Genomic DNA, 8719 nt, shown 5'->3' on the forward strand with positions numbered 1-8719 from the left:
CTCAAGAGAAGCTGGTTGTTCAGCATTACAGCTCACGATGTCCTGACTATGGCCTGAGAAAGGGATCAGGTCCCTCCTCAGAGTGCTCCCATTGACGTGCTCCCAGATGTTTAAGAAGCAGGAGCAGTTTGTCCCGTGCTCAAAGCCAGAGTTTTGCCCACACTAACAAAGCAAATTGAATTCAGGACTGATCCCAGCCTGTCTCTGCTGGGAACAACATCATTGGGAGCAGCAAGGAGCATTTGTCCTGTGTTTAACACATGCCACAGCCCCAGCAGGGCCTGACTTAAAGGTCTCAAACTTCCCATGTAAACTCATTCATCCCCTGAGGCTCCTGGGAGCTGACGTGTCAAAGCTACATGTGGGCCCATTCCATAGCATCCCCTTCTTTATGTCTATGCTAGATAGGCTGCAGAAGGGGACAGACAAGGTCTGCCTTGTCCTGTCAGGCTGATAAAATCCTTCAGCAGCTTCAGAGATGCTAACATGTTCTGCCTGCCAAGCTCAGGGTGATCGGAGCATCTGACAGACAGCAGCTTCCCTGTGTGTTAAACATTAATAGCTTTCCAGCTTTGCCACTGGATTTTCGGTTCCTAAGACCTGAGCTGCCTCTCTGGAGATGTCAGTCTGCGACAATACAATTACTGCCCAAGCTCCACACTTGCTGAAGAGGCCTGACTGCTTCAGCACAGGCAGGGAATGGATTGCCTAAGAGTGATTAAAGGGAATATGGGGGCATGGCGGGACTGAATCGAAGATGTGATGTTTGGCAGGGGCAGAGGACAGCTGCCAGGTTGTGGAATCCATCTCCACTGAGGAAGATGAATAGCTTGATTTCAGGGAGATGTTATCACTGATATCTGATTACTCCTTGGACAAAACCGAGGGCTGCGCTCCAATTCTGCCACCACGATCATCTGTCTCCTCTATTTCCCTCATTCTGAATAACTTTCCAAGTACCCATTACCCATCTGCATCCTCACCTGAGCTATTTCTGCAGACTTTCGGCTCTCTGCTCTGATTCTCTTCAGTGATGTCTGCTTTCCAGGGAAGCTGCTCTAGGATGTAAATATGGCAATGTTGTACAAAGTCTCAGCAGCTTTTTTTCCCCTTCTTTTGTACACGATTCACAATTTCGTCTTTCAGGAAAATTCATGCCAGTGAAATGTCTTTCCTGTGAGATTTCGCCAAGCATAGGGTTTTCCCTGCTGAAAATATCTGAAACTGCAAGTGTTAGAGGTTTTGGTACAAATCTGCCTTCGTGCTATTCACCATTTGGAACTGATTCAAGATTTTCTTCATGGCCACATGATCTTTCACATAGGCTAGATTTGAAAACAAACTCATTTTCTCTGCCAAAAAAAGAAAAAAAGGAGGAATCCTTTCATGAGAACAGGATAGGTTCCAATTCAGCAATGATCCATGTAAACACAAAAATATAGGGTGCCATCCTTCGGAAATCTAGACATTAGAAGATCAGCTAACAGAAAATAACACAATTGCTTTGAAAAATACATCATTTGCACTGTTGGATGGGAAAATATGGGCCCATGAAATAAAATCAGCAGGACACAAGTGTTAATTACTAGAGAAACAGCCCTTTCCTAAACAGTGTGTGTCTCTCTCCCTCTGCCTCTCTTGTTCTGTGTTCTGGCTCATGAACCATAAATGTGTTTCTGCTGGTGCCTGGTGTGGAGGACACCATCCCAAGGCATGGCCTAGACCTGCAGGAATTGGGACTAAAAGATGCAATAGAGCCTGTTGCTTCGGATCTTTTTGTTACTTGCCAAAATGACAAGACTTTGGACAGCCCCAGTATCACTGCTGGAGGGACAGATGTCTTCAGAAGCAATAGAGACCTGTTGTGCAAATAGCAAGACAGGATGGGGACTGAGGAGCTTAGGGGAAAGTGTTCTGCATTTCTAATGTCCAAGCTGTTTAATCTGTGCTGCAAGAGGACCACACTGGTGGGGAAGGACCTTGCCGATAGCTGGAGGTCTGACAGTGAAATCTTATGCATTGATTTTACAGATCTTTCTGTGCTGGTTTGCGTGTGACAGGAGGCAACCAGGCTCCCTGACAGAGGGTTTGCTTTGTTCAATAAGCAAGCCCAGCTGCCAGCTCTCTGACTGCATCAGCCCTGGGCTATCTGAGGATGCAGGGTGCCTCAGAAAAGATGTTCCCCTTACTGAAATGTGCGTTTTGCTCCACATTACAGAGTGGCACAGATGGGCAGGAGCAGAGGTGTGTGGAGCGAGGGTAACTCCAAACATCTTGCAGTTCGAGGCATGGATTTAGCCTTGAGGAAAGCACAGGCTCAGCTCAGGACAGCCATGGCTCAGGGACAAGCGAGAACAACCTATCTGTTATGCTGATTGACTTCCCCTAGCACCAGTGGCTGCCAAAGGGGCACACCTAGGGCAGTACAGGCACTTCCATGAAGAGCTGCGTGAGACTTGTTTGCTGGCTGTGGTTTCCTGCAGGATGCCCCTCTGTTGTCACAACTGGGACCACCTGAGGAGAACACGCCCATTCTCCTCAGTATGAAGGAGATATGAAGTGAGAACCCTGCAAGTTTCTTGCAGCAGAGGTTCAAATTGACACAGACATGCTCTGCAGGGAGTGTGGCTAAGCAGAAGCAGCAGCGTGTTACACCATGCTATACGTTGAACCCCTGCAGGTCCGAGGACTCTTCAGACCCTTTCCCCACTGAGCAGAATGTACCTCTCTCACCTCCTTTGCTGCTCAGGGAGGAGCACTGACCTTTCCTTTCCCCACCTCCCCCTGGTCACACTCAGGGCATCCATCGTCTGAGTTTACCTGAGATCCATGCCCATAAACACTTTCTACAGCTGCAGCCAGACTTTGAGGGATTACATGGCCTAATGGTTCCATCCATTTGCTTTGCTAAGAGTCATATTAGTAATATTGTGAGTGCTTGGAGTCACAGATAAAACCTAGTGCTTTAAACCCACTTCTGCATTCTATGCCACAGAGCCCTTTTCACCCAAGTGACTCCTCCGGCACAAAGCTCTCATCTAGCTCAATGCATGTATCACTTTCCTCCGAGGCCCTAACCGAATACATTAGAGGCAAGGCCTGTTGCTTTAATCTGCAGATGAAGTTTTCCTCTGCTGCTCTCTCCTCCCCCATGCGCACACTTTATTACAGTGCAAATAAAAGTGTCTATTCATTTCTCACTCACTTGTTTATCTGGTGAAATTGTTGGAAGGGGAGAGAACAGGTAAATGCTCTCAAGAAAGAAAAAGAGAGAAAGAGTGATCCTTTTGGTATTCCTTTTTTCTGGCAGCAAGGTACCGGAGGCTGATGGTTCGAGCTGTAGTAAAAGTGGAGGAGAAAGCCAGGCATTTGAACTTGCTTTCCCATGTGGGAAGTGCGGTGAGCCGATTATGAGCCCATGCACAAGGTGGAACATGGAGGGAGGAGCAGGGAAGTGGATGCCTTAAGGGGCAGGGAGTGGGAGAGCCTTTTTTTGGAGAATAATACTAGGTTGGCCCTGGGGAGTTTATTTCTGAGATGCCTCAGGGCAGATCCAGAGCATGTCCTGGCTGAGCATCAGGCCCTGTCACCCTTCGGTGCCTCAGTTTCCCCCTGTGGCCAATGGAGATGATGACGCAGAACCTTCCTCAGACCACACTCTGCAGCCACACAATGAAGAGCCCCATTGTGATGCAGAGTCACTTTTCATGTGGGTAGCACTGCTTTGATCACACCACTGCAGGTACTGGGTCTGGATGAAAACCTTCCCTTCTGCCATGGTCTCATTTACCACCACAACCACTCCAACGGCTTGATGTTCATTGGTGAAAAGAACTTGGAAGAGATCAGAGCAGAGGGAAAAGAAATAAAGTTACCTATTTACCAACCTGTTAATATTTATGAGGACTATGAACCAGATTAATTTCCATGCACTATTTCACCTGCAATGCTTTCCTTCCATATTCATATAAGGGGGAAATAAACAAACAGAAAGAAACCTGTCATTTAAATCAGGATACTTTTTTCTCTGTGTCTTTTTGGTCAGTGGGAATAATTTTCCAAGCTTCAGGCCAAGGGATGGCTTCCCAGAAGACTTCAGCGTATTATTACAGGGTCAAGATAGCCCAAACCTGGGCTTTTCCTGTGAGTGATGCCACATAGACCTATGGAAAGCAAGACCTATAGGTCAGGTAAGGGTGGGAACGGTTACCCTCAGAGTCACAGGGGAAGCAAAAAGCACAGCCAGTGACAGACTCACTGTACTGACAGATCACGCACTGCACTATCCATTCAACTGCACCTCTTCAACCTAATCCCAGGTGGCTGCAGGTCTGTTATTCAGAAATACAACTGCTGCTTTTTGGATACTCCCAATCCCTCAAGGAAACATTTTCTTACTGTATCTAGGAGAAACATAGTTAAGTCTGTTTATGAAGCTAGTTACTGTTATAAATTAACATTTAAAACCCTCTACAGTTTACATTTCCATTTATAAAATCTCCTGTTAGGATTATTTGATAATGTGAATTCTCATCTACTGCTTTAATAGACCCTTCAGTGTCAGGGTGGGTTTTGATTTCAATTGCTTTTTGGTGTTTTTGCTCTTCTAGTAATAGGATTTGCTCTACATATGACAGATTTGTCAGTGGAATTTGAACAAATAATATCAAATGAACTCTAAATGCCATTTGTATCATCAGTTTTTAATTTCAGAAGTGTCACCCTCTTGCATTTGGGGAATATGGAAATTAACAGTTCACCTCCTAAATTTTATGGCAGCCCAACGTGTCCAGAATACTTTCTGCTGATATTTCTGTTTATTTAATCCTTGCAATATAAGGGAAAGATTAGCTGTTGGTCTTTTGCTTATTTGTTTTAGAATTGTTTCATTTTTTTCATTAATGAAATGATGTAGAGTTATGCAAAACAAGGTACAAACTCTATTGGAAGTTGACTATGAAATACACAGCTTGGGGTGGGAGAAACCCAGGCTAAAGAGATAGAATGGTAATAGTGTGCAACAGCATGTGGTAAGAGTCTTTAAAACCCTGTATTCCTGTGGCTTTACAATGAGATACATACTTGAGAAGCTACCTTACGGTGGAGTTCTTGCTTCTGCAGGAACACAGCCCCTTTACAGCTAGATGAATAACTCCCTTTGGACTATTTTGCTTCACCAACTTCATGACCCATGCCAACATACTCAAACACAAGAAAGGATCATCATGTTAATTGCAATCCTCTTGTTATGCAAAGTCATCAGCAGACTAATGTCCCATGTTATTACCAGGAACTGCAGACACCTCAATTCAAACAGAAGCCAGGATGTGTGCAGAGACAGACCTGAGACCTACGGCTGGCTGGCAGGCTGGCTCAGCTCTGTGCGTACTTTGGGAAGGCAGACAACTCTCTCATGTTATTGCTGCAGTTAGTGACTGTGATGTATTTCTTATGGTACAGTGTCAAGCGTGTCACAGCAGAATTGCTGGCACAGGGGAAGGGACAGATTACCCTTTATATTTCTCTCAGTGCTCAATTTAGCTCACAGCTCTCCAAAACTGGTGGCCTCCCAGGCAGTGGGAGAGAGACAATTGCCTTTCTTTCTTGGTCTTGCCCTCCCTGGTGCCTTGCTTACACATCAGGCCACTTTCACACATGTATTTCTTCGTGTCTCCTTTTCTCTGAGCCTCCCTTGCCTTTTGTCTTTAAGCTGTAGTGGCAGTAGTTGGGTTGTGGGAGCCTTCAATTTCCTATTCAGTTCATCATGGAGCAGTAATTTTCTGCACTTCCATAATTAGGGGAATTTTAAGCAAACTACCCTGCAGATGATTACAACCGGATTCAATTTCTGTTGCTTTGATCACCAAAGGACGAAGACGCCACTTGAATATTTGGTTATGTGCTCTGCCTAAAGAAGAACCTCACACCAGCTGCTTCCTTCCTGTCTTCTCTCTCCACCTCACTCTTTTCAGCCCCCACCACCCCTCCCTACCAATTTGGAGATTGTCTTTCTGCTGCTTCTTTAGCTCAAGTGGAAGTAAATGCCCCTTCCTGAAAGATGAAGCTCTATTCAAATCAGGATGTTTTCCCAGCTAAAAGGCAGCATGACCTGATTGTTAGAGCAAGGCATAAGGAAAAAGCATAGTCAGGGAATTTAATTTCTAGGTGTGTGCCTTGGTTTCTTCATCAGTAAAGTAATGGGGCAGAGGAACAGGGCACTAATTTGCTGTTCTGTTTTGGAAAGGCTCCTATATGCAGTGTTCCAAGGGCAAACTGTAAGCCTGATTTCTTGGGTCTGCAAGATGGTTCAGGAAACCCTATGACATCAAGGTGTCTTTGAAGTGATAATTGGTTCTTCCTGGTTTTATCAGCTTTAACACCCAGGAATAAACACAAGACCTTTCGCCATCACCTTTTTGCTTTAGCTGTGCTTTAGCTATCTCCCTGATCATCTGCTTTCCGCTCCAGGGCTGGGAATTCATCCATGAGAGAACAGTCCATTGCAGCATTTAATCTTTCTAGTTCCAGAGAGAGGAAAATGACAGAGCACTGCTGAAGTGGCTGAGGACACCCGGTGTGTTTCCTGAGCCTCCACAAATGTCTAGTGGGGGCTGCAGTGAGTGGGAAGGATGCGTGACAGGAGGCATAGGGAGATGCAATTCAGGATTGAAGAAGAAGACAGAACAGCAGAAAGGGGCTGGGATGATCAGTAGAAGAGTCAGGCCACAGCAACTTCAGCTCACGCACACAGGTTGTGGCAAGAGGTGAACCAGACCTGCCACAGTCCTTCCCAGCATAGGGGAGGATAAGACCTTACCTTTCACAGGTAGCTATTCTCAATGGGAGACCACACTCAAAGGGGTTCTGCCTTCCTGTTCCCAAATGTGAGCATGATGGGCTGTCAGCTCCAGTATATTAATAGGCTATTAATGCTTCCAAGTTTCCTGAGCCACATGTATGGGTTTTCAATAGGTTAATTAGGCCATATTTCAGGATAATTACAGCTGTATATTTCTACACTAATTAAGTGGCTTTAAAACATACCCACAATGTGGCTCAGTGAATCATAATTAAACTTCCTCTGCCTCCTGCTATACACTATGGAACTAATACCCATAAAAGACCCAAGCACTGCTCCTTGCCAGCAGCAAATTAGAGCTCACAAAGATAATCTTATGGAATCTATCATTTTATAGAATCATGTACAAATTAATTCAAAATTAATATTACATGAGTCATCAAAATTCTTCAGCTTCCTTCTCTTTATTTATATTTATCCTCCCATGTGAACCATCACCTGGTGGAGACAGTGGGGAACCAGGGTGAAGGGAGAGTGACTCATTCATGCAACGTTTCCCAACAGTGATGTGCTTTGATTTTCCCTCCCTTCTAGCTGGGGAAGGGATAAGATCCATGGGAAAACTGATGGTGAAATCTGCGCTTATTTCTTCCACTTCCATGAAAGCCTGCATGCCAAAGCAAAGCACAGGCTGTGATTAGGTGCTGGAGGGGTAAAGGACACTGGTACTGGGTGCTGTGGGTCTGTCTGTTACTGCTCCTCAGGCGAAGCAGGTTGTGTGGAGCAGCCAGAGCTTGCCTGGCCAGCACCAGCCCGATGGAGATGAGGAATGTTCTGGCACATCTGGAAATGAGTGGCCAGGGATTTGGGCAGCCCCAGTGGCACTGGCCTATGGCTGGTGTGACCATTGTGGTCCTCTCTGTGGGCTGTCGTCTTCTCCAGCATAGAAATCTGGTGGCCCTGATGGCAAAGAACCTCTTTCTTCTTTCTGGCGTAGCTGTAGACACAAATGTTTTTCTCTGTTTGCCCTCCTTCTTTGTTACTGTTTGGCTGGAGGACTGACGTTCCCTCCTCTTTCCTCTGCTGTTTTTAGCCACAGGCATCAGATGCTTTTTCAGCCTCCACTTTTGTTAGACAAAAATACCAGACCCTTCTCTTTGAGGTTTATCATTCCCTAAAAGATCCCAGTAATACTTTATCTGTACTGGTTTCTTTTGTGTTTTTCAAGACGAGATCTATCCTTTTCTTTGTGCCTTGTCTCATGCTATTATCACTGCCTCCTGCCTACTGGAAAGCTGCTGTTGAGCCATTCTAGTCTTTTCACTGCCTGCTTGTAGGCACAGTGTCCTGACACTTGGCTGCGGGCTCCCACACTCCCCTGCAATACAAATAATAACCATCCTCTTCTTCCTTATATCAGATTTTTCCATTTCCAGTGGAACCTGAGCAGATTTAACCTTACACTTTTCATTCTCCCTGGATTTGTGAATGTTGTTCAGCAGTTTTAAAGGGCCTGGAAAACTGGGATTAGATATAGGGAATTGTCTTGGCTAGCAGATTTCAGACAGTATCTGTCTGCATTTTTCAACTGCTTACTCTAGTTGTATCTACATGCCTTTGATGTGAGCTTGCAGCAGACATTCTAGTGGACGAATTAATAATTAGGTGGTGCAGTGATGGGTGCTCTAGAAACAAAATTATACAGATAGACAGATAGATCAGTCTGACTGAGGGAAGTGAATTTTAAGTGATGTTACAGAACATTAAAGGAAATCAAATGTGATATTCTTATTCATCCTGGAAACTCATTCCAGGGGTTGAGTTCAGCTACTCAGGAGGCAGACACAACGCCATGTGAGCAGCATAGCCAATCCAAAACAGCTCTCACTTCGAGTCCTGAATGTTTGCAATTAATTCCTG

This window comes from Nestor notabilis, unplaced genomic scaffold (genome assembly GCF_000696875.1).
Source record: "Nestor notabilis isolate BGI_N333 unplaced genomic scaffold, ASM69687v1 scaffold2355, whole genome shotgun sequence".
In the NCBI taxonomy this organism is placed as follows: Eukaryota; Metazoa; Chordata; class Aves; order Psittaciformes; family Psittacidae; genus Nestor; species Nestor notabilis.